This window comes from Atractosteus spatula, chromosome 11 (assembly GCF_055471065.1).
Source record: "Atractosteus spatula isolate fAtrSpa1 chromosome 11, fAtrSpa1.hap1, whole genome shotgun sequence".
Classification (NCBI taxonomy): domain Eukaryota; kingdom Metazoa; phylum Chordata; class Actinopteri; order Semionotiformes; family Lepisosteidae; genus Atractosteus; species Atractosteus spatula.
In genome coordinates, this window is record NC_142716.1 from 34,906,303 (window position 1) to 34,932,845 (window position 26,543).

The following is a 26,543-nucleotide window of genomic DNA, read 5'->3' on the forward strand; positions in this document are numbered from 1 at the left end:
CAAAAGCACGCAATATACGAGTGTCGCAAAATCTATAATTCACAGGTGTTTACACCTCCTGATGCCTGCATAACTACAGGTGTATTTCTGAAAGTAAGTATGAAATATTGTACTTTATATGCCTGAATACATTATTGCATAAGAACATGAACAGTGGACACGAAGAAGAGGAGACAATTCAGCCCCCATCCATTTTGTTTGGCTTGAACTTTTTGAAAGGCAAATCTAAAGGAATTACAAGGACATAAACTGTGGAATGATGAGCATGATAAACAGGGGGGGAAAATCCAGTAATGATATTATAACAAATCAGTGCTGAAAACTGTCTGTCTGACTGATTCATGCAAACCATTAAGGTCAGATAAATCCTAAATCAGATCTACATAAAAAAAATAGTGCAAAAGGCCTATATAATGATTTGATTGACATGAACACCCCTTGCACAGCAAATTTGAGTTCCTTCCACCAGGGCGTCCATTTACTGCAGATGACTTAGTTTTAAGGGCAGTAGAACTAAGTTATTCCTTATTCCCACAGCTATATAATGCCATCAAAGATGTTGTAGGGGTTCTTAATGTAACCAAAAGGTCCGTAGACAAGTACTTTGAGGAGCATCTCCAGAGCAAAAAGGCTAGTGAACACAATGTTGCTGATCTCCAGAGCATTGGTCAATTCATCCGGCTGGGAAAGAAAGAGAAAACACAAGAAATGGATGGTGGAAGATGAGAGTAGGGATAGCCAAAAGCACGCAATATACGAGTGTCGCAAAATCTATAATTCACAGGTGTTTACACCTCCTGATGCCTGCATAACTACAGGTGTATTTCTGAAAGTAAGTATGAAATATTGTACTTTATATGCCTGAATACATTATTGCATAAGAACATGAACAGTGGACACGAAGAAGAGGAGACAATTCAGCCCCCATCCATTTTGTTTGGCTTGAACTTTTTGAAAGGCAAATCTAAAGGAATTACAAGGACATAAACTGTGGAATGATGAGCATGATAAACAGGGGGGGAAAATCCAGTAATGATATTATAACAAATCAGTGCTGAAAACTGTCTGTCTGACTGATTCATGCAAACCATTAAGGTCAGATAAATCCTAAATCAGATCTACATAAAAAAAAATAGTGCAAAAGGCCTATATAATGATTTGATTGACATGAACACCCCTTGCACAGCAAATTTGAGTTCCTTCCACCAGGGCGTCCATTTACTGCAGATGACTTAGTTTTAAGGGCAGTAGAACTAAGTTATTCCTTATTCCCACAGCTATTAACCTGCTTAATATGGACAATGTAATATTTATTTTATCATTGATTGCAGGTTTACCATTATGTTTATACTGATTTTTTCATAGTACTGTACATGTACAGTATGTTTCTTATTTGTTGATATGTTCATGTAGTATAAAACTTATTGTGTACTGTATATTGTGTTACATATTTTACACTTGTTATATCTGTGTTATACTGTACTGTACAGTATATGTGTTATATCTTTTGCACAATATTTTCAATACCCATATCTTCTCCCTGTGTACTGTATTCCTGTGGTTGATTTCATGTGTTATTCTAATCTCTAAGCTTCACTGTGTTATCACCACAATCAGTACTATGCGGTAATATACTGTACAGTATTTGACCATGGTAAATGTTAATGAAACACTTCTTTCTACCAGTTCTGAATGATGTAAAAAAACATTGTACCATTTTCAAGTAAAATTTTCTTTGAAACAAACTTTTTCTTAAACCTAACATAAAAATAGAAAACAACTTCCTCTCAAAGGTCTCCTGTCTCTAAATGACCTCTGACTGTCACTTAATGAAAGCAGCCACAGCTGGAAAGCTAAAGAACCTGCTTAGGCTTTTATTTTTAGCTTTTCCGATACAGTGAGATGGCTGTTGTCATCTAGAAACTCAACATACAGTACAGTCCTGCACAGCTATATGTGGTAATGCAGCACTTAATTTGCATTCTCTAGAAACAATATCTGACTTCATTTTAATTTCTGGTCCAATACATCTACTGCATATTTTGTAAATCAAAACAGAGAGAGACCTGCTTAGTAACCATAGCCTGGCAATAGAAACTGAGCACCAGAGGCAGATCTGGCTGCCCAGATAGGACAAGCTGTGCCCCAGTGCCAGCAGAGAAAAGCAGAGACAGAGATGCACTTTCTGCTGCACTGCTAGAAATACTCTGGGATCAGACAAACATCTTCCCTAAAATCACAAATCTAATCCCAGATGTTCTACACCTGCCAGAACCATAACATCTTCCAGTCCTACTGGGGAAGGGAGGAGGAATCTCAATTGAGCTGGCAGCCCAATATGTGATCTCCTGTCACAGACAAGAGGAACGGAGAGTGAGCCTGTCTCACAACAGAGTTTTATGTGATGTATATAAATGTACAATGATTTATACTGTAAATGTCTGTAAATGTTATGTTATTGTATGTGCTTTGGCAACACTGTAATTCATTGGTGATGCCAATAAAGCTCTTTGAATTCGAATTTGATAGATTAAGACACTTGGCTTTCATTTGAGAAGAATGAAAAGTTGCTTTTACCAGAATGTTCTTGAAATAGATAAACAGAGATAAGCCGAAGGGAATCTTTAGGGAAGAGAATATGCTGCTGTCTCTGCTCTTATCATAGCTCTGGAACAAGCTGACACAATATAAATCCTTTTATTATTTTTATATCAGCACTGCCATGAGTTGAGAGGTTTCTGGATTTCAACACATAAAGCACTGCATTAAGTTCAACAGAACGATTGCTTAATTGTGCAACTTAGTACTGTACATAGCAGACAATACTTTTAAACCAGAAACAGACAAACGTGAATAGATCTTCCTAAATTTCTTTAATTATTCTGTTTAGAAAAGTATATTTGTGGGGAATTAGTACTGCAAAAAGCACTGACATTACATATTTACACATATGACCATGCGTTGTAAATTTTGAAGGGAATTTCATTTTACAACAGATTAAAACGTTGACTATTTGTGAGCATGTAAACCAAAAATCAATATCTACAGGACAACATTAAATCCGTACTCTCCTTTTTGCTTACTACCAGACTGACTGCACTGATGTGTTTTTTGCACTCTGCTTGCACTGAGGTTTGTTTAGGCTGAATCTATTTAACTTTGTTGCTGCCATCGTTGGGTGTTTAATTTGGTGTTTCTTTAATGTCTTTGCACTGGAGCATACATGCAGATGTAAGCATTTCGTTGCACTTGTGCATATGACGAATAAACTGAACTCTGAATTATGACTTTGAATATGATATATGCTATACAGTATGATAGTTGACTTGATAACTAGTAAAGGCCTTAACTAGACTAGACTCTGCTGCACACAAACAAGCTCCTTCCCTTATATGGAATCTTTGATGACATTAGTAGTTAAAAAGGAAATCTTTAGAGCTGTCAATCAACATCTGGCCTCACAGTGCAGAGCTGCATGGATGGCACAGCAGGATGTGCTGGCTGACTGGTGAACAGCTGTGTGAAACACTTGTGTAAGGTGGTCAATCAGTGAACTCAGGAGCTCTTTTCTTTTTTTCTCATCAGCCCACTTTCTTTTACAATAGGCCAACGGATTTCAATTAAACACCTAAGTAATATATTCACTCCTGATCATATGGAGATGTGGCTAAAATAATTAATATTTTAAGATATTATTCTGGACTTGTTTTACGATAATGACAAAATAATCCACCCACAAATTTTCCTTTTCAGCATTTCATTGAGAGGTTTCCGTAGCAGGAAATCCCCATCCCCCTTCCTAGAGAGCTTCAATCCAGGTAATTTTAGATATGGTAATTAAATTAATTTCTAAAGTCCTGATGTGAAAATCAAGGATCACAGTTCCCTTAATTAACTAAACCAACTGATACTTGCTCATTTTTCTTTTACGTTTAATTGCTTAATAGTGTACAAGTGTTCTTAATCATTCACAAGTCTGGTGATTTAGGCCTATAGACTGTTTTGTGGCTATCCCGGAGCATGGTTGGAGACCCCTGCCCTATAGTTTAGCACACTTGTATGTTTTGTTTCAACCCAAGATTCCTACACATACTGTACAAATGGTTAAGAATGTGAGGCCATTTAATCTATTGTGAGGCCATGCGGTAGTTTATAGCTGTTCATCCAAGAATTTCATTGAACCAGTGCTTGAAAGAAGCCTAGGTATCAGTTTAAATAACATACAGCAGGTCACCCACTCCTTGAGTAAAGAACTGCCCTCTGTTTTCTTGTTTAAGTGTTCTCCCATGTGCCTTCTTTTTTGTGTTTTAATGCTCATTCGGAATAAATCTGATGGATTGATTTTGGAAATGCCTTTGAGGATTGTAAATATTTGAATCACATCCCATTTTAGACTTCACTGTCTTCACTGACTGTAAAGTTGTAGTTTCTTCCATTTTGGTCAGTGAAACGAATTCATGTAAGTCGTGGAATATACAGTATCTGGTTGTTCTTACTTGGACTTATTCCAAAGCTGCAATATATTTTCTAAATTGTGGTGACCAAAATTGAGTACAATATTCTAAATAAGGTCTTACATGCACATTAAATCATTTTAACACAACATTCCTCATGTCAGATTCTGTGCTTTTATGAATAAAATATTTGTCCTATTAGATGCAATTCAGGTGTGTCAAACATTTGCTATGGCTTGCCAGATTTAATTTAAATGTAATTCAAGCAAGCTACAGTATAAATACGATAGATAACTCAATTACCAGGTGCATTTTTGGTGTTTATAACAAAATTCATCACTGTAAGCAGTAGACTTTGCATCTTCACTGGATGATAATTCAGAAAAACTTACTCATTACCATCTGAGTATAGGAAGATTTCTTAGCATTGTTAACTATAATTATTTAAAATAGTATAGGTGATTATTATACACAACATACAGATGCAGCCATTCAAAATGCGCGGGCGATACCGCATTATTTTGCGGTACGCTGTACGCAGTCTACCGCAAGCTACCGGTAAATACCGCGAGTTACCGTAAATTCTCCTATAATACGACAAGCAAAATAATAGTATCCGGAATTTCCGCAAGGTGGAGCTAATAAAGCTCAACCTCTCATGTTTGAGCTGTGGCCATCAAAGTCTTTAACGAAGATATTACTAATAGTATTAATAATGAATGACCTTGGACAAGCTGTAAGTGTAAACTCAAAGTATTGCCCTGGTCAACATTCTTTTTTTCATTGACCATCTTTGTAAAAGTAACACCACAGCATTTCGCAATCACGCATTTGTTTCCAATCATGCAAAGTACAGTGATTCACCATGCCTTTCACATGCTCATAAAAGAGATTGATTTAGGAACATAAACATATTACCGTATGCAAACTGTACTGTATACAGTATGTATATGTATATTTAATGTCTTAACTGTGCCCGTTTAAGTATTGGCTATTCATATCTAATTTTACCACTGAAGGGAAATCTTAGTAGCTGAGCATAAAAAGAATAGGAGCATACTGCAACGCGTGTGAAGGCCATAAACGATATTAATTTTGGAACATAAACATACAGTATATGGCTGGTCTCAGTACTTTAAAGAAAACATACACGAAACATGGTTTCATTATGACCAGAATCTGTCTTGAGATATTTTTAACTTGATTTACAGTATTTGAGAGGTATGTCTTAACACCGATACTACAGTGCTTAAGTACTGCTCACGTATATGTTTCTAGGTTTATATTATGCATTTCATAAGGTCAAATTACTTTTGAGCAACTAATAAGAAGCGCGAAACGGTATGCGTTTTAGTTTCGTTTCGTGCTGGGACCCGTGGATTGATTAGAGATATCAAGTACATACAAGTCATTTTTTAAATGTTGTAGTTCGTCTTGAAAAAATGTTACGAGTACATCATCTATCAACAATTACACAGGTTCTGTTTCCATATTGCGGATTTTGGTTACGTAATATTATTTTCTAGATTTCACGTTGTGAATATATGATTTGGGCAAACAGAGCCGCAAAGAAGTACATTATGGGTTGTTGTTTTTTTTATGCAGTTTTATCTAGAACAAGCGATGCTTAAACCTTTGTCTGATTCTTGTGAAACTATCCACACGACAGTTACAGTACCTAGGAGTTGACTTCAGTGATGTCACTGATGGGATGTTTCTAAAAATCCATCCTCTGTAAAACGTCTTCTCTAGTTGTCCTGCATATGTATTCGCTAATGAAGCTGTGTGTTCTGAGCCTGGATCTCTACATTTCTGTATGAACCAGCTTAGAGGGCTAAAGACAGCTTGTGTTTAAATTGAGTGTAAGGCAATTTATGCTTCTAAAGTCATGGTCAGCATTTATTATTGAACTGTGCTGTAAACTTGTTCTGTGCCAAGTCACATTATTTTATAGCGTTTTTATAGCGTTATCAAATCCGGTGGAGTTTCCTGACTCCCATGTCACATGGTCTGTGATTGAAACTTGTAAAACCGGTTTAATTCGTCACAGCCAGCACTCCGGTTGTAAAGTAGAAGCAGGCGAGATTTCCAGCGAAAAACACCTCCCCCTTCTTCAGGTGTGAGGGTCTTCTGCTCAGAATGAAACGCTAAAATGTAATGTAGGCTCTGAATGGGTTCAATTGTGATTTGGGCTTGATTAAGGTTGCTGCCTTTCATCTAAAACCCTACTTGAATCCTTCTAAACTAAAAATCAGTGTTTGTGAGTTCTAAATAAAGAGGTATCCAGGTAACAGTGAAACGGGCGGACAGTCTGGGGAGATCGCCCGTTTTCCATGTAAATAGTTCCCTGGTTCCGCACCCCTTGGTGTTTCTCTCGCTCTCTCTCGGGTCACCTGATCATTAGCTCGAAAGATTTGAGTGCTTTGTGTATATTCTAATGGTAGTGGGGGCAGGGTGTGTGGGAACAGGTTTGGTTGAAATTGCATTGGAGATCTATGTTCTTCACACCTGAAACATTTTCTCTGAAAGCATTTTCTTCGCAGTTTAACCGATCTTGTTACAGCATGTTACAGTTTACTATTATTAACCATATTAATTTTAAGTGCTTAATGTAAAATCTTGTAAAAATATATTTTCATTGTTCAAATATACATTAAGTCTGACTATCATATAATAAGTTAAATACAAAACTAAAGAAAAAATAGGGTTAAATATAATTCAAAATATTTTGCTAACAATGTTAACTGTTTATGAATAATAAAATGTATTAGCTAAGGAGTAGGATGGCACAGTTGTTAGTATGTTTTTTGTTTTGTTTCTTTTTCATAAATACAACAGTAGTACCTGATGTCTCAGTGGCTTTCAAAATTAAATTATGCATGCAAACCTGTGAACTAGAAAGATAACTAAGATATCCATCCATTTATAATGGTGGCAAAGTGGTTAGCATTGCTATCTTGCAGCACTGGGGTCCTAGGTTCAATTCCTGCCATCCTGTGTGTGTGGGGTTTACATGTTCTCTCTGGGTTACATGGTTTTTCTCCATATGTGTGATATGACTCCCTCTCGCACTCCAAAACATACTGGTAAGTTAATTGGTTTATGGGAAAACTGGCCCTGGTGTGTGTGTGTTTGTGTCTGTCTGTCCTGTGATGGACTGGCGCTATGTCCAGGGTGTATTCTGCCTTGTGTCCGTTGCTTCCTTAGAATCTAAAATATGAGCTCTACTTGCCACTTACAGTACCAACAGTACCAGGTAACTTTAGTAGTGACATTTTCATGGATCTTTTTAACTATAAAATTTACAACATCAGACTTCAGACACAATTAAACAGGCCTCAAAAAAGTCTGGTACAAACATTTTCAGCATGGAATAAACCGTTACTTTAATGGTATAAACCTTAAATGGATTCATATTCTCAATACGATTTGGTGCTCAGTAACATGACTTAGAAAATGACAGAAGACATACGTATCATGCTTATCCTTCTATTTTTCATAATCGTAAACTCCTTAAGGCAGTTACATTTTCTCTGTTCTGACCTGGAGTTACAGAGAAATTTAAATTCTAATAAGAGATTTATAATGAGGAAAGTCATACCAATCACTCATACAGTACCAGGATTTGCAATTACAATACAAATACTTTCTTTCTGTATGTGTTTATTTTGCAGTTTGAGTCTATGGCATTCCTTTGGGGGTCTATACTCCAAGGCATGACTTTTTTATGTATAAACATCAGTATTTACTGCTATTAATTACTGTACGATTTATAGTTGAAATCTGAGCCTAGATATAAAGTTAGATATAAAGTTAAAATCTCGACAAAGCAATGTAGGAAATACAGAGAAAATAAATCCTTTCTGACATCTAAAATCAGTTTCGATCAAGGTCTCTAAAACGAACAAGAAAAAGAAGATTTTCGGAGGGCAATTACGCTGTGTTTATATAGAATAAGTGATTTATGAGCAATCTAATTTCTTGTTCGTTTAAAACAGTGAAATGTCAGCTGTAAAAGATCGCACCAGAAACAGCACTCTCTCTGCCTGTCATAGACGTTCAGGAAAGGCTGAATGAAGTCATGTCAAGTACAATAATTCGGAGATCAATAATAACAGTTGTAGGACAGTATATAAGGAGGATAAGGATTTTGAAGTTGACTCGAAATCTGATAGGTAACCAGTGCAAGGACTTGAAAACAGGTGTAATGCATCCCTGATAGGATTCTTGCTGTCATATTCTGAACATATTGAAGATTGCTCAGTGTGGATTTAATTTCCTCAGTGAACAGGATGTGCATTTATTAATTCTAGAAAAAAACTAGATTTCTCTAGTTCTTAGTTTCTCTAGTTCCCTTTAAAATAAACTATTATTCCACAATGCAGAGTATTACATGGCCAGTATTTACACATGATATTTGTGATTTAAAGAAATTAACACAAGCAGCTTTTGGAGATTTAAGTGTTGGCTGAGTTATTGCAGGATAAAAGACTAGAGATGTTGGCAAGAAGAAGATAGTTTGGGGAAAGCTGAGGAATACACTTATAACAAGAACACTTCCTAATGGGGTTAGGCATACTTTTGATGAAGATGATGAAGTTAACAGACTATATGTTTACATAGATACTGAAATAAGGATTGTATTTTAGATTATGTGTAGTTGCTGGCATTGAACTGTGTTGGATGCACATGAATTGAAGGAATGGGCAAACATAGCTGATGCGGATCCACAGAGCCAGCATATTAAGATGTTTATAATTAGAGGCAATTTGTTTAAATAACTAGGTATGGATACTGATGTGCAAGAGAGGTGGAAAGGCTGTTTCCTTAAGATATAAAATATTTTAATAAAATAATAAAATATTTTATTCTCAGTGAGATGCTGCCATTTCATAGTGGGTTTCTAACACTGTGTATAGTTCCATCCACACAGTGCCTTTACTTCCATTTCTAATCTCTTTATCCAGTACAGAGGATTTGGAGCCTATCCCAGTAAGCGACGGACACAAGGCAGAATACACCCTGGACATAGCGCCAGTCCATCACAGGACAGACAGACACAAACACACACACACCAGGGCCAGTTTAAATCTAACCTCAGAACCTTTCTTTTCAGAAGACTTAGTGTCTGTATCTGCTTCATTTTCTAATTTTGGTAGCACCTCTAACTGCTTGTCTTTCTTATATGCATTTACTTTGTAATCTGTGGTCCTTTTATCTGTTTTTACATCTACTGTATTGCTTTGAGATGCCACCTTTAATGGTGATATATCAAATAAAGTTTTTTATTATTGTTATAGGGAAACATGATCAGATTGTCCCTGGTTCAGAAAAAAAGATCTAAAGTATACTAGTTTGTCACTCTTCTAATTCCCTTTGCTAAATGACTTTTCATACTAATCTGATCAATCTAACTGCCAGTTTTCTGTGCTTTCTCTATCCTGCTAGATTTGCAATTATTCTGAAAATTTTCATCTTGAAATAACTCATTTCTAAATACCTTTTTCACTGTTAACATCTTGCAGCAACTCTGCGACAAAATATACACTCTGACAGTTCATCCTGCTACCAACATTAAATAGAACAAATCTTAAGATTTCTATATTTATGTCTTTATTTAGTGGTTTCATTAGTGACAAAGGCTAAACTTTCTTGGAAAAATGTCTTTTATGTGTTGTGGAAAAAACTGACTTGCTTTAACAAAATATGTTTACAAATCCTTTCACCTGGCATTTTCGTAGTTAGAAATTATGGAACGCTCTGTTAAAAGCAAGGGAGTTTTTATGTCCGTTGCAGTTCTTTTGCAACATGAATATAATTATATCGTTATTAATTTCTTGAGATACGCGATTCCATATTATATTCCCTTTTAATCAAATTCTAAAAGTATGCTTGTTGACTCCGGTATCGTGTTAGTTAAAGACTTCGATGCTTAAAATGTTTAGGGAGAAATGGAATACTGGTGTGTATTTTTTTCTTTAAAGTACCAAGACCAGCCATATACTGTATGTTTATGTTCCAAAATTAATATCGTTTATGGCCTTCACACGCGTTGCAGTATGCTCCTATTCTTTTTATGCTCAGGCACTAAGTAAAAGGAGATGCTTCATATTGCTTGACTAATTTTAAAAACTAAGTTAGAAATGCAGACGCTCCCTCGGTGCGCTGCTCTGGTGCGCCGGCTCTTACACAGTGCCTGTCTGCCGTAAGCGTTACAATATACATACCCAACACTGCTTGTACCCATCTGTCATGCAAATAAAACACCTTGAATTGAATTGAATTGAGGGGAGAAGGGGGGGATACTAAAGCCAATACTGGCTCAATGGGCTTTGACGTGCTAATGCGTTGGTTTAACAGTCCGGGTGTGGCAGGCTTCCAATGTCAACTCGACTCGATTGGAAGACAATGAACGTATTTTAGCCCTAAATGAATTAATAGCAAACATGGTTTACATAAAATACATTTTTCCAAGAAAGTTTATAATAATACGATCTATAGTTGAAATCTGAGCCTACTTTAAAAATAAAGGAAAAGCATTTTCAGAGAGCAATCACGCCATGTTTATGTAGAAAAAGCGATTAGGTTTATGAGCAATCTAATTACCTAATCGCTTAAAACGCTATATAAAATAAAGTTTATTTAGAGATGAATGATCAATGTGGTAGTTTAAATAATGTGAGTCAGGAAACTAACACAGCGCCACCGGATTTAATAACGCAATAAAAACGCTATAAAATAATGTGACACAGTACAGCACAGTACAATAATACTGACCATGACTTTAGAAGCATAAATTACCTTACACTCGATTTAAACACAAGCTGTCTTTCTGTATGAACCTCTAAGCTGGTTCATACAGAAACTGTAGAAATGCATTAGCCTGATTATGATTAAAAACACATAATTAAACACGCGTTTGCGATTTAAATCAGAACACGATTTAAATCAATATAAATGTTTATATTGTAACGCATACTGTCCAGCCTCCATTTCTCTATAAAAATTTACTGTTGCACACACACACACAATAGAAGCGGGAACCGCTGTCAGAAGGGAAGATATGTTCAAAATATCGCAAATATCGATCATGTTGCGATATTTTGAAATATAAAAGTCAACTGATTGTCCATAATATCGCTTACCTATTTTTTCGAAGAAATGTTTGTTAAAATAAGAGTTCAGCACCAGCTGGATTCGATTACACAACCTACCAGTTGGTAGTCACGCACCTAGACCAGTAGGCTACAAGAGAGCTCGCATGATCAGGCAGGCGAAACAGCCCTACACAGCCCTGCCGCAGTACACGGATATAATCATACCGTTATTAAATTCTTTAGATACGCGATTCCATATTATATTCCCTTTTAATCAAATTCTAAAAGTATGCTTGTTGACTCCGGTATCACGTTAGTTAAAGACTTCGAAGCTTACAATGTTTAGGGAGAAATGGAATAACGGTGTGTATTTTTTTCTTTAAAGTATCAAGACCAGCTATATACTGTATGTTTACGTTCCAAAATTAATATCGTTTATGGCCTTCACACGCGTTACAGTATGCTCCTATTCTTTTTATGCTCAGCTACTAAGATTTCCCTTCAGTGGTAAAATTCAATATCTACAACGGGCACAGTAAAGACGTTTACAGTAAGTCTTTCTACGACAGACCAACGGACCACGAGTGCCCCTGTCGGTCAACCAATCACGCACCGCGGTATGCCGTGTCATCATACCTGCGGTATCTGTACCGCGGTGTCTGTGCCGCGCACTTTGAATGGCTGCATCTGTACATTTCTGTTCTTTTTGAAAAGTTTGTCATGGCATCTCATTCAATTACTGGCAAAATTACTGGCAAAATAAATGAGCAACTATTGAGAGAACATCCCCTTCTTGGTATATGAACTCTTAATTTATACAATCTTTTGCTACAGTGAAGCAAATTTTAATACCTGTCTTTTTTTATACAAAGCCATATTGTGCTACAATGAAGGTGCTTCCAAACTGGATGGAAAAAATAAGAAAATGGATGGATGAAGGTGCTTCCCTTGCGATTGCTCCAGATTATAATATTTTTAATTGAACATCTTCCTTATTTTTAACATCATATTGGGAAAAAAGTTTTGTTTGTTTCAAGGGGCTACAAAAGCAAAGAAAATTAGGACAGTATTTCCCCTTGCAGTAAGATTTTAAGTAAGAGAAGGGACAGAAGGGATTGAAAATGTTGAGCTTTTGAAAGACATTTGCAATCTTGTTACTTCAACAGACTAATTATCATAAAAAAGCAATGGTATTATTTAGCAATTCATAATGTTTAAGATTACGGTCTTTATATCTTAAGATATTAACTAAGAGAGATACTGGGTGATTTTACTTAGGAAAAAATTATAAGATATACCCTTAAAGTAATAAGAATTTAATTTAAATTATGCAAATTTCCATAGAAACTTTCTCCAAAGGGACATTGGAAACAGGTGTGATGCCACATGGGGTAGGATCACAGCAGGGCATTAACACAAGCTTTAAGGATCAGACTGTGGTCCTTATTTACCACATGGCGAGTACACCAACCACCATTAAAAAAAACAACAAACTAAAGAAAAACCTAGCCCTTTTGCAAGCTGTTGGTCACTACATAAAGTTGGGGGAAAGTATTTTTACCAGTAAAATAAACACTGAAGTTTTTTTTTATTTTTAAATTGAAATATATTTCATAGGCATCATTCAAATTACCTAGAAATGTTTGAAAATTCAATACCGGTCATTGTTCTTTCATAAAATGTAAGATTTCAGCACATGCGATTAACAAAATACATTTTTTCTTATTATGCACCACTGACACTGTTACTCATAAGCAATGAATTTTGGCAATTTTCAGAAAGACCATAACTAGAACAGACACACCAGCATCAGCACACAACAGCACTGCTGGCTTTTTGTTAGGCTTCATTTGCTTAATAAAGGGGCCTACCTGTATGTGTATTCAAAACCTGTTTTTTCTTTCTCTTTTCTAATCTTTAATTTTCATTAACTTATTTTCATCATTAAGATACGTCTCATTTACATCTATCCATGCTCTTTCAGAAGACAGCAACCCCTTTCAAGTCCTCTCAGACTCCCAAGCAGAGGACCTCTTAGCAAAATTAACAGACATCCTGGGCTGAGATTCACAGTTCAAGAGCTCTTATCTCCCTGGCTGCCTTTTGATTATTGATTGCTGTTAGGAAACAAAAATGCAGAGTTGCAATGAGCCTTCTCTTCTGGCTTAAGGAAGCCAACAATTCTGTTTAACAACTAGGAAGGTGACCCTTAACTGAAAAAAGGAGATTTGGTTTTATATTTTCTTTATGTTTAAAGTGACTCTAATAAAGATTTAATATAATTTAAAAAATACACAATCCTCATGATTATTCTAATACTGCATTTTAAATCTTCCTTTTGCTTCTGTTTTTTCTAAAATGTAAAAGGGCTACCCTAATGCACTATAATGAACCAGTTCCTCTTACTATACTTGATTACTAATTCACTGTGTGACATTAGTGCACACTAGTAGAAGTTTTTCTGTCTTAATTGTCGCCATGAGATGCTGTTTGTCAGCTGTTCTGTAGTTCTTCCTTCTGTTCTGTGCTAAATGTCAGGTGGTTTCCTTTTTTCCTGCCAGGTTTGTCACACTAAAGACCACTTTGTTTGACACATTGCTGGCTCATATCTGAGCCATGGGAGAAATTTTATTGATGGGCCAGAGCTGGCAGCCACTGGACCTGAACCTAAAGGAAGAGATCAGCTGGTGTTATTTTCTCTCTTGTGTCAAAGTAACCCAAAAGCATTGGGCTACTTTTGACTATTGGCAGGACACAGACAACAGAGATGTGGCTCTAGCTGCAGGAAGGAGTTGATGGCATTCAGTCTGCTTACATTCTGACCTGAAAAAGTGCTGTGTCTTGGCAAGCAGAGGATTCTCTGGCTAACTCCAATGTTTGGAACATGTGATTTGAAAATTGATTTAGCCAATTTAGCATGCTTCCAATATGTGTGTCTCTGTTGCATTTCTGCTGCATATTGTTTTGGTACATATTACTTCATATGTTGCACTTTCTTCACCGTATTTGTTATTCCTGCATTTATTATGAATATATTTAATTAACTTTACTGTATGTTTAGTAAATACAGTTTTTAAAACAAATGTTAATAATAATAATAATAAAAAACTGTCAGGTTTTCATTCCATCTACTGTAAATTTAATTCTTAGACATGATTATCTTTAGTTATATATAAAATGCAACAATAAAAGACAACTTCCAACATGCTTAGGGAGTGTAAACAATTAAATACTTCAAATTAAATTAAGATTTATTTAATTTGAAGAATCTCTCATTCAGAGTGCAGCTGGTATAGATACTGGCATTTTTAGGCATCCCCATGATGCAGACTGGGAAGTCCTGCTCTACAATGTCAATTGGATTTAATAGGATACCTTTAAGCCTACTGTAAAGTGATTCATCGACAATGTGCTCCTGCAGACTTGGTTAGCATCACTCTTAATATTTATCCATTTTTAAATAAATATTTTCATGAATATTTGGGATAAGGATTGACTGAAAACGCGTTAGGAAAAGAACATGTAAATAATCAAAAGTAAAAGGAATTGAATCCATCAACATACTGGTACATAACTGGCAATTGAAGGATCCTCTTTTATCCTTAGTCATGTTAAGATACTTCACATTGCTGACCATTTGTCAACTGGCCCGACCACTGTAAACATCCTAGTAACTGACACTGCACCATGCTAAGAGCCTGCAGCAGCTAATGGCAGTCAGTAAAGCACGCTGTACAGGTGAAGTCTACAGGGTATATCCCATGGCTACTTGCTTTCTATTACCTTTCCTGTTAAGTCATAGAGCACTTTACTATGTGCTTGATATTTAAAAAGTGTTTATAGCACTTTAGTATTATGCTGTACTCTTTTTTACGACTTCTCAGTATTTGAGATGGAACAGCTCCAAAGCTGTTTACTAATTTGGCAAACATTAGAAAATATATTGGAGGCAATAAGAGTGCAATAATACATTTTCTTTTCCTTTTTTCTGATACAAACAGTACATTCCGATCATGGTAGACTTGAATTAATGTTGAGGAAGCATCAGTTTTGTGGTTTACCTTTTTGTTTTCTAAAAGATGATCAAATAATGTCCATACTCAAAACAAAGCTGTCTAATTTAACTTTCATAACCAAATATGCTAAAAAGACATTAATTCACTTTCTGTTTAAAGGTATTAGATTCTTGCTTTATCCATGTATAGATAAATCTTCTACTTACTATATACAGTACAATAATAACTGGTGTCCCAATTCATTACCAGCTATGTCAGTTATGGGCTTTATTGATCCCCAACACATGAGTTCATTGGGTAGTGGAGTGGTCAAGTGCAATGAGATTGACAGTTCATCCTTATACACCAGTGTCAAAAGGGATTTTGGAATGGTCAATACTGTATGTCTTAATACAGATAATAAAATGAGGTAATAAATAAGTCCACTGTTTTGCAAATTCACATATAGTATATTATATACAGACACAATAAAAAGAAAAAACACATATTAAACTGGTAGAAAAACATGTAAATGTAAATGATGTAACAAGGCAACAGCATGATAAGGCTGAGGTTCAGGCTAAGGCTAGGAATAGAGAAACATACATATATTGTGTACAGTTTTCCATAACAGCATACAACTTTTATATTTTTTGTAATTTAATTACCACAATTATAAAAATTAAAAAAAATATGTTTTTAATGACTCTGGTTTGGGAGAAAAACCTCCAGAACCCCTGAACTCTGATATTAAAACTGTCACCCTAGGTGGGTAGGTTTCCGAAATGCTGCATTTCCTAGATAAATGTCCATAATCTGATATAGACATATCCAAATTACTTGCAATGTGAGCTGAAGTATGATAGTAGGCCTTCAAGTATGATAGTAGGCCTTCAAGAGAGAAAACTCTGGAAAAAGGTCCCTGGTCCCATCCATAAATAGTGCCATCTATAAAAAAGCAAAAGCTTCCATCAGACAGCCTTACAAATGAAACCCCATGGTCAAGTCCCAGCCCAATCTCTCCTGACAACAGCACCTAACACAATACAGACCCAGAGGCCACCACTGTTCATACAATACTCGCAGCAGCAACAAACATCAGGACCTGCTGCTCTGTAGTTTAGAATAGTGAAACATTTGCAGTATGTTGAACTCTGTATAAGTATAACCTTATTCTTGTCACATTTTTGGCAACTTTACAAATATTTATATCAATGCCTGTAAAAGGTAAAGCTCTTAGGATGAAAAACACTTTCCAGAGCTTAGACTAGTGGGCTCCCTGGCTCCTGTTCTTCTCCCCTTCTAGAACACTGTGCCAGTGCTAGGGACAGGTGCCAAGAGCCTGTTGCCTAGCATGTATTAAGCCCAACAAGGCAAATTGTCTCCATAGAGTGCCTTGGCACGCTGCATGACCAGATGCTGTACCATGAGATGTTATAAACAGAGTCACCATTCGTGTCACTACAACAAGGCGTTGCACCTTGATGCGATGCCTTTTCATCGATTATTTAACATACTGTTCTTGAACAAATACAGGAAGTACAAATAGCCATAATTTCAAATACATCACTATCATGTTTTACTATGAAAAAAGAGTGACACCATGCCTTCCTACTGTAAAACCAATAATAATATATTCTCAAAAGCAGTTCTATAAGTAAGAATCATACGGCCCTCGACTGTTTAATTAAATTATTTTATACATTCACCAATTGCAGCTGATATGGCTCTCAGACATTATAGAAGCACAAACTTCCCTTGCACATTTAATCAAATACTATTGGAAATGATACATTTCCTTCATGTTTAATGTCTTTCTATAAAACAAGGTGTTAGCCTTAATATGCTACTTTACCTTGGGTCATCAACAGCCTTGTAATACAGCACAGTGCATTGACAACAGAAAATGAGATAAGCATATTTTGATGCATAATTAAACTTTTAAAAAATGCTATGTTCTGTGTCTGGGTTAAAAGAATGTAAGGGAATACACTATTCAGTGATAATGAAGAAATGGGTGGATAAATTGATACACACTGTTATGGAGAGACAACAATGAAGAGCACACAAAGAAGGCAGTTATATACAGCAGAAGCTCAAGTAATAAAACTAGAATCAAGATTCTTTTATTTCATATTGGTCAGACTCATTAAAAAAATCCAGAGGAATAGTGTTGGGAGTATGTTATGGACCCTTAATTGAAGATGTTTTTATAGCTGGCTTCAGCTTTTCCTTAAATAGACTTAAAAAGATCTTGTCTTTTAAAACAATTAATAAAAGAGTGAGACAAACAGAGGCGACAGAACCATTAAGGAACTGTGATCATAACATGGTGTTTTGGTTACCATATTTACCTGAATATAAGCAGCACTTTTCCCCCCAAATTTCAGGTGGTACAATTGGCCACCTTATATACAAATACAAGTAAAAAATTCAGATGTTGATCTGGTTGTTGACATACAGTATTTATCACCAGAGTGCTGAACAGTTTTAATCAGTTTTTACAGTCATTTTGCTTTGTCCAGCCTGTTGTGAGTAATAAGAAAAACATTTATATTCATTTTTAAAATGGACAAGAGATTAAAGTACTCTTTTGAGTTCAAGAAGGAGGTGATCCTGTGTACAGAACAGCATGGCAATCGCCAGGCTTCACGATGACATCATCTAGATTTCAAAATAAATTCTGGGTAGCTTAACTGTTAATGAACAACAACTAAATCAAAAGGTAAATGTAAAAAACTTTGCTGAAATCTCACCAGCACTCTTTGGTCTCCAAAGACAAACAGCCTTCCTAGCCCCATCCTTTTATACTTTAGGTTAATGCTTAATTGACACTGACTTTGCTCAACATGCTGCACGTGGGTTCTATGAGCCCCTGGATCCACCCCAACTAGATGCAGAAAATTGCAATCCAAGCTTATAAAATTAAATACATCAGTTCTTTCCTCTATGTAGGATCCTAAACCATTAATAGATCCCCTCCACAGTATTACTCCATATTTTGTCACAATATCATGCTTCTTGCTCACTTGATTGTACATTTTGTTTGCTCTCACCTTAGACAGACCTTTCTGTCCAGTTCTGCCATTGACTCAACACACCACAGAACTCCAGGTGATTTGAAAACAAAAATAAACCCAGACACCTGCCCCAACACAAACCTTCAAAGTCACCACAGTGACATCTAACTAAAGCTACTCAGTTCCAGTTGTCTGGTCACAACTTTTCCAGCAGCTGAATCTCCAGTTCCTAGTCCCCTGTCTCTTCTGCGAGTGCATCTCTTTTACTAAACCTCTGAAGTCCAATCTACTTACATGTTGAAAACAACCAGCTTGCAGGAGTTGTCATGTTCTCCTCCCTTCTTCATCCACTCTCCTAATGAAGCTACTCCTCCAAAGAGCTCCCACGGCTTCCCTCTGCCCTGCTCTTTACGGTTATCTCTTCTTTCTTGCCCCTCCCAAAAAAATGAAACTGTAAAAAAATGACTGCGTTTTGTTTTGCACGACACTATTCCGTGTTGGGTCTCAGAAGAGACCGAGCTTACTGTGCACTCTCCAGTAAGTACTTTCTTCCACCTTCTCAAAAGAAACCAAGGTTCAGCACTCCACCACCTCAGAACACCGCTGATTTCCAGTCCAACATTGAAGAGGTTTTCTCCACTGACTTTCCTGTGAGTCTCCCATTGATTGGTTTCTTCACACTGACCTTCTTCTCTCGATTGAGCCACACCAGTTAGGGTTAGGGTTAACAGCAGCTGAGTCTGCCTTCAACCCTGAACATCTTTTTCTACGTCAGCCATATCAGTCCAATATCCACTTGGAAACCCGCCTTCTTGAGTCGCCATGCTGTCCATCTTCTTCCCTCAGCTCACCCCAATTTGCCCCACCATGGAGCTCAACCACAACCATGGCAAGAGACATCCTCCTTCCTGCCTCTATACCCATCCTTTCTCTCCGTCTCCTCTACTGCTAACCTTATCATGTAGATGTTCATCACCTTTTTCATCACTAGGCATCCTATCCTCCTGCATAAGAAAGAAATGTCTCATCTTCTTTCCTTATCCTGTTAATTCATTCAGCCTATGTACAGGAGCCATACTGGCTGCAGATACTTGCTCTACCCTAAGTGGGCCAATGATCAGTTAATGTTGGGTCTGGACTCCTTTTCCACAACTTGACTGCCCCCCCTTCCTTCCATCTTATCCAGTATCCAAGATGGAAAGGTGTTTGCTTCTAACTCTCTCGTTGGAGTCACTGTTATATCCGCCTTTCTCCTATGGGGTCTCCCAAGTACGTTAGCCATCCTTGGAGTCTCAATGCAATACAGACCCTGGATCACTCCCTTGCATCTAGATTTCTCCACGCTGATCTCTCTTCATGATGCAGTTTATAACAATATACTGTACTTCCTACAGTATTTCAGTCCTTCCTCTGAGCCATGCAATCACTGCAATATGTGATCAAAGCAGTAGGACAAAATGCTAAGCTCATGATAACCATCATCACTAATGCCATTAAATGTGAGACTTAGACTAGGGATGATCCACAGTTATAACCTTTTCATAACTCCTTGTTCAATGTTTGGCTACTTTAAGGCATACCTTTATCACTTTTGTTTGCTTTTACTCAATGTGAACTCCTAAGCTTCCTCATAGTCACTAAAACTATACCATTGTATGCATACAGTATGTGTATGCTGTGAGTCATCTACATTTATAATGGCTACCAATATTCCCTGTTATTCAAACCAGTTTGCAGGATCACCCTTTTCAGATCTGCAGGACCTCCAATGCCAATTCTACACTTACAGTACATACCAATGTTATAATGCATTTCTTTCTGCACATTGCATCACCTTTGTGAATCAAATCAGTCTCTGCAAACATTCCTTTCAAGCTTTTCTAATTTTGCTATCAATCACACTGACACCATCACTTCATACCTGCTAATGTTAAAATGGCTCCACCACCAAAAATGTTCTACAAGGTACTAAGCCAGCGTCAGCACTAAATCCTTTCTGGAAATTTGTTAGATTGGAGCAATGTCCTTCACTGGTTATCAAAGATTTCCAATCTCTATGTTTCAAAATACCTTGAGCACTGGCCCTCTGAAGGTATAGAGCTTACATTAAATCTGAACCAGATCTTCAAGCATGCTAACTATCTTCCCCAATTGAGTATTTTGCATCACAAGGTTCTCATTCACTCCATTCTTCACCCTCACTCAAACACTCTGGAGCAGCACGGTCAGAGACTCTATCTCTGGCTGATTTTAAAATGCAGCTAAAGCCTAGTAACTGTATCCTCATTTATATTCTTTAGAATCATTAACTTAATTATGCATTTGCTTTACGGAGTCTCTTATTTCCTTTAGGGTTTTTAACAAACAAGTAGTCATTCTCCTCCAGCCAGGTGAGTGACTCCATAAAGTACTCAAATCATTCTTTTTTCCAACTCAATTGGGGTTTGATCAAGAGTAATAAAATGGAGTTTAAAACAGAAGATTGGAAGGAGATCAAATTCTAATCTTGTCCACTTCCACTTACTTACAGTACATATACAGTAAATATTAAATGCCTTTCTTACATGCTTTTCTTTCTTTGCATCATTTTCCTTTCTCCCAGCAGCTCCCTGGCTTATCCCTCATCCCCAGACAAGCAATTTACTCCAATAAACGTAATATTGAAATTAAACCTCTTCCGTCCATTTTCTAACTGAGGGTCATGGGGGAGCCAGAGCTTATCCCAGCAAGTAAGGTATGCAGGGCGGGGTACACTCTGGATAGGACGCCATTCCATCACAGGGCAGACAGACACAAACACAGATACACACACAAGTGCCAATTTTCGTGGAAGCCAATTAACCTCTACCTTCCTATGTTTTTGGACTGTTGGTGGAAACTGTAGCATCTGGAGGAAACCCATGTGAATATACCGACTCCACACAGACAGCACCCCAGATCGAGAACTGAACCCAGGACCTGAACACTACAAGGAAGCAATGCTAAGAACTGCACCATCATGCCACTCAAATTGAGCCTGTTCTCCATCTTAATCAGGGTTTAACTGAATTACTTTTTTCATAACAAACTCCATTTACCCGAGAGCACTTACCAGGATCCAACACCTTTTCTATCTAGAATGCTTTTCTGTTCCCTATGAAACATCTCCAACAGGCCATGAATACTTCATGTTACAGCTTGTAAAACTGGTTCATGTTTACAGTTTTTCAGTTCCTATCTACAGTGCATCAATAATACATGGACATGAGTAGTTTGCCTCGTAGAGGTCCCTGTGAACATTGTGATCACAATTCATAAGCCCCATTACTTCCTTTTATGCCCTCAACAGTGTTTTTTTTTGTTTCATACTGTAGCAGGGAAAACAACTTAATTCTAAAATCCCACATACAGTATATACTGTAGCTCAACACTTCTGTGGTACTAAAACAAGAAGCTGACCAGGCTGAAAAGCAGCAATCTGTCTAAAAAGACAGAAGACTGCAAGGACTTTAGTTACATTTGCAGTATATTGGCTACAATACATATCACAGCGAGCTTTTATGAATGAACTTCAGTTCTCTCACTCAATGTCACTTGGTTTCAGTAGTCTACAGTGCAGGTTTTTTCAAACCTTCAGATGGATTTCATTGCCCACAGATATCTTTCTGAAGCCATCTGTGAAGTGAAAAGCAAAATTCTATTTTACTTTCTGTATATTCCCCCACAAAAGGTTACATGTGGTCTTATTGACAGGCCCATCAAATCTTTTCTTATGACAATCAATGACTTTTTTATATGTTCAAAGCCTCTGAATGTTTTATGCTTTTACCATTGAACCTGTTTCTCTTTTGGATATGTTATTTAAAAAAATAGCTGTAAACCAGGTGTCTGAACAGTGCACTCCATGTGCAGATGTTTGAAAGATACAGCAGGGTCTTGGGTTGAGCATTATAATTATTTGTTTTTCCATAAAATTAATTTTCACAGAGACTTATGGGAGTAAAGTTGGATGCATAACACAAGACTGACAAGCAGTCAGAAAGTTAAATGAGGAGCAACTGTTTCCAAACTGTGGGAGGGCAGCCAAGTCCTTTGTTGTGCCAGCAGTGCCTTGGCAAAACTAAGAAGAATGGCACACTTTAAAAGCCCCAGGGCTCTGTGGAATTCACATACTGTTCATTTAAAAAAGCAAGTGGGCTGACCTTATTTCTTCAGGGAGGCAAAGCAGACAAAGCAATTACAATTTGCTCTGGCACAGAGATGTAATGTTCTTTCAACCACGGTAGCCAGGAAAAACAAAGCAAAAAAAAAAGGGTCTAGGTTCTTTAATTCCTCAAATCAAAAACACACCATTCTGGCTGATTGTTTCTCTTTAAAATAGTTACTAGATAGTCTTACTTACAAAGCAATAGCGTGTCAATGAATGTTCTGTAGTTTTGTGATCCAAGAAACACAATCTAATACTGGTAAAAAGCCATTAAACTAGCCAAGCCAAAGGAATGAGCTGCAAAATTAACCTTTCTCTCTCTCTGAACTCACAGATCTCAGTGTAACAGACTCTGACATGTTCAATTGCAGTCATACATTTCTTACAGATTTGGTTATAAGAAGAAGTCGAGAAACTAGAATTGGGTTTAACATTTATACTGGAGACACATTATGATGTAAGATGCAATGAATACAAGACACAAGATGATGTCCTCTAGGATAGAATGAATATGCAAAATGATGGCGTTCTAGGAATTATGGCTTTTTAACCACAATTTCCAAATAAATTGTATCTGAAATTATGAAAATAATTCAACAAATTAGTTTCAAACATATGCTTCAAACAATATTGTGCAGTTTTCACAGTTGTAAGGTGTGTTATTATTTTGAAGGTACTGGGAAAAAAGTAGGTTCACTTTTTCAGTGACTTGGGTCTGCAATAATTGTTGAAAAACAACAGTGTTTTTTAAGGATATTTTTAAGGAGTCCCACCTTTAAGGTTACTTTCCAAAAACAATCTATGCACTTTGTAATATGAATAAGAATAGAATTCATAGAATAAAAATCAGAGAAGAGATGAAAAACACCATCCATCAAGGAACAAAACTCTAACAGTTCTTTAAAGCACCACCTGCTCATTGTGACCTATGATTTACCAGTCTTATTCCAATGTGACCCTGTTCAAATCATTACAAATTGACAGCATTAACTGCCTGCTCATGCTCAAGAAGGTAATTCAGAACTTCCATCTGAAAACTCGGCTCCTCTTTTACCTTAACAGTTCGATGGTGCGTTCATGTTACTGCAGCCGGTGCACCAATAGAGCTTTGTGCTCCTGGTAGGGCTACCCTTGGCAAATTGGTGTAAGGTGAGGGGCCGGAGAAAGAATGATCCAAACTAGACTCCCATGATGGTTTCATTCAAATCTAAGAGAACCCTGTCCACATCAGAGACACTAGAGCCAGTACAGGGGTGTTGTTTGTTGGGGAGCGCCTGGTGGCTGGGCCACCCACGTAACCCGGCCAGGCTCAACCTGAAATGGCTATGTGGAGCCGGCGTGTGGGCTCGCCACCTGCAAGATGAAGGATGGGGGGGTGGATATGATGCCATTCACGTGAGTGTCACAATCGTAATCCCTCCTCTTAAGGGCGCTCCGGATCTTTCACATTTTAGTTGATTATGTGCGCCTGCCTCCTATCCAGCCCCAGGCCCACTTCAGGGGTTAATGGAATGCCCTAAGCTGACAGGCTGGAGGACCCGAACCTTTTTAGTCTTGAACAGCAAAGATTATGAGGGGACTGTATACATTTATTAATAATTGCTCAAGAACACTGTCATAGTTAACCAACTGGTGTTCTTCATCATGAACAGTGAAACATGAACCAGAAGACAGAAGAGGAAAAGAAACTTCATGATGGTTATTCGAAGTTGTAGCATACAGCATTACAATTGATGCTGATACCCTGGCCTATTTCAAGAATCATCTGGATAAAATCCTTGAATCAATTAAATATTAACTACCAAATGGGACAGACAGGCCAAATGACCTACTCTTATTTATAATTTTTCAGTTTTAACAAATTTGTACTGTTGTTTTTTATAATATGCCTCCTTACATCAAATTCAGCATCTTCAAAAACATCTTCATGTCATGGATTAGTTAAATACCAAGTTAAATATTGTATGGCTAATAGCTGGTGAAAAACATTTTTTCTACTGTAATTTCACCTGCTTGCGGTGTACGACTCCTGCTGTTTGTTGCATAATCCAAATGTTATGGGCCTATTTTAAGATATATGGCTGTCAGACCCACTTTAAATGATTGTAAACAAAGTACAGCAGATACTGCTGGGCTTTTTGATATTAGCAAGTACTGCAAAGTTTTTTTTTCACTCAGTCCACACACTGTAATTAACAAGATGCAAGGGGATGGAAAAAGAAATGTGACGTACTATAGATAGTGCAGCAAACTCTAGTATTACTGCTCTATGTAAGGCATTGGTGGTGGAGAGACAGACAGCAGAAACTACACATATGGGGTCTGTGTATATAGTAGACATGGAGGTGTCACGCAAGGGATAATTAATTCATCAATTCATCATGGTGCTATGTACAACACTGAGACATGGCTGTGGGTCATATTGTACAAATGAACCCTGTCCTTTCTGGCTACTCCTTTTTCCAGACATTGAGGTCCTGTGACTTGACTTCAGACTTGACTTCCTGTGTCTTGTTTTTACAGATGGCGCTTGTTGGTATCAACAGTATATTGCACCAAAATCAACCAACCATATTTGTTAATGAAGTTTAGGTAATATTTGCCACTTTGGTTCCTTCATATCCTAATCTTTATATTCTGGAGGACTTGTATTAATATGGGCAATTACCAATTGTAACAGTGTGTTACAATATTTTACTTTTTACTGAAAAAAAATAATTTCCTTTAAAATAACTTTGATAAAACAGAATAAAAATTAACATTTTTCAATTGATTCTATATCAGGATATGCACACTATAATTCTATTACGCTACTAGTGTATAACACTATGTGTTAATTCTGAGTTCTCTACTAGTATCATATTGTCATGATACAGAACTCTCATTTGAAACAACAAGATGTTTGCATTTTTCTATTAAACATTAGTATATGGAAGGAAGCCCTCTCTTTTGCAGAGAATGAAAAACAATTGAACATTAAAGAGCCCTTGAAACTACTGTACATAAGCCTGAAGCTTTCCAAGATGGGAGCTGTGCATGTGTGATGTAGAGCTAGAACCTTTTTTAAGGCACTACATACTTATTCAAGAGGTTGTGTAATACTTAAACATGAAAGAGTATTTCCATATAATCATAGGCCACTCTTGAAGGGCTGCAGCATCTCCAGTCTTTTACTCATAGACTTGGTGCATTGAGATACTGATATCTGCCTGCAGCTTACAATGAAATTATGACCAAGGAAACTCTTAATAAAACAGGGGAAAACAAGGCGTAAAAGGTATGTATGTGTCAATCACAATCAGGTGTTTTAGAATACATTAATATGTGGACTCAAAGATGAAAACCACCCGGCTGCTGTCATCTGCAAACCCATCTGTAAACCCTAGTAGTTTGCCAATACACAGACAATGGAATTTTTCACAAAAACCAAAGTGATACAACCAGAGCAATCAGGATCCCTGTCATATATACTGACACTGTATGTCTTCAGTCTGTTCATTTGTTAGCTTCAATGTCACCCAACATCTTTTGCATCTTTAAGTGTAGCAATATGTGATTTGCACTTTTCCCTAGGCCACTAAAAGTAGAAACGAAAATTTAATGTTCAGGTGCTTCTTTTTTCATTTCAAACTATAATAAATGTACATGACTCCAGCTAATTGTAATTTCAAGTGTGCCCCCTATGAGTAAAAATGATAATTAAACTGATTAAAATACTGATTAAATAAGAACACCCCAGATAATTACAGCTGGAGAAGCCTGAACATTAGTATTTATGTTTCAGTTGATAT

General features: G+C 36.9%; 1 protein-coding gene across 1 annotated transcript in view; it reads right to left on the reverse strand.

The window, feature by feature from the left end:
- Positions 1-26,543, reverse strand: part of cacna1g (calcium voltage-gated channel subunit alpha1 G) — a 210,905-nt gene that overhangs the window by 128,169 nt on the left and 56,193 nt on the right. The gene's annotated exons all lie outside the window — the stretch shown is intronic.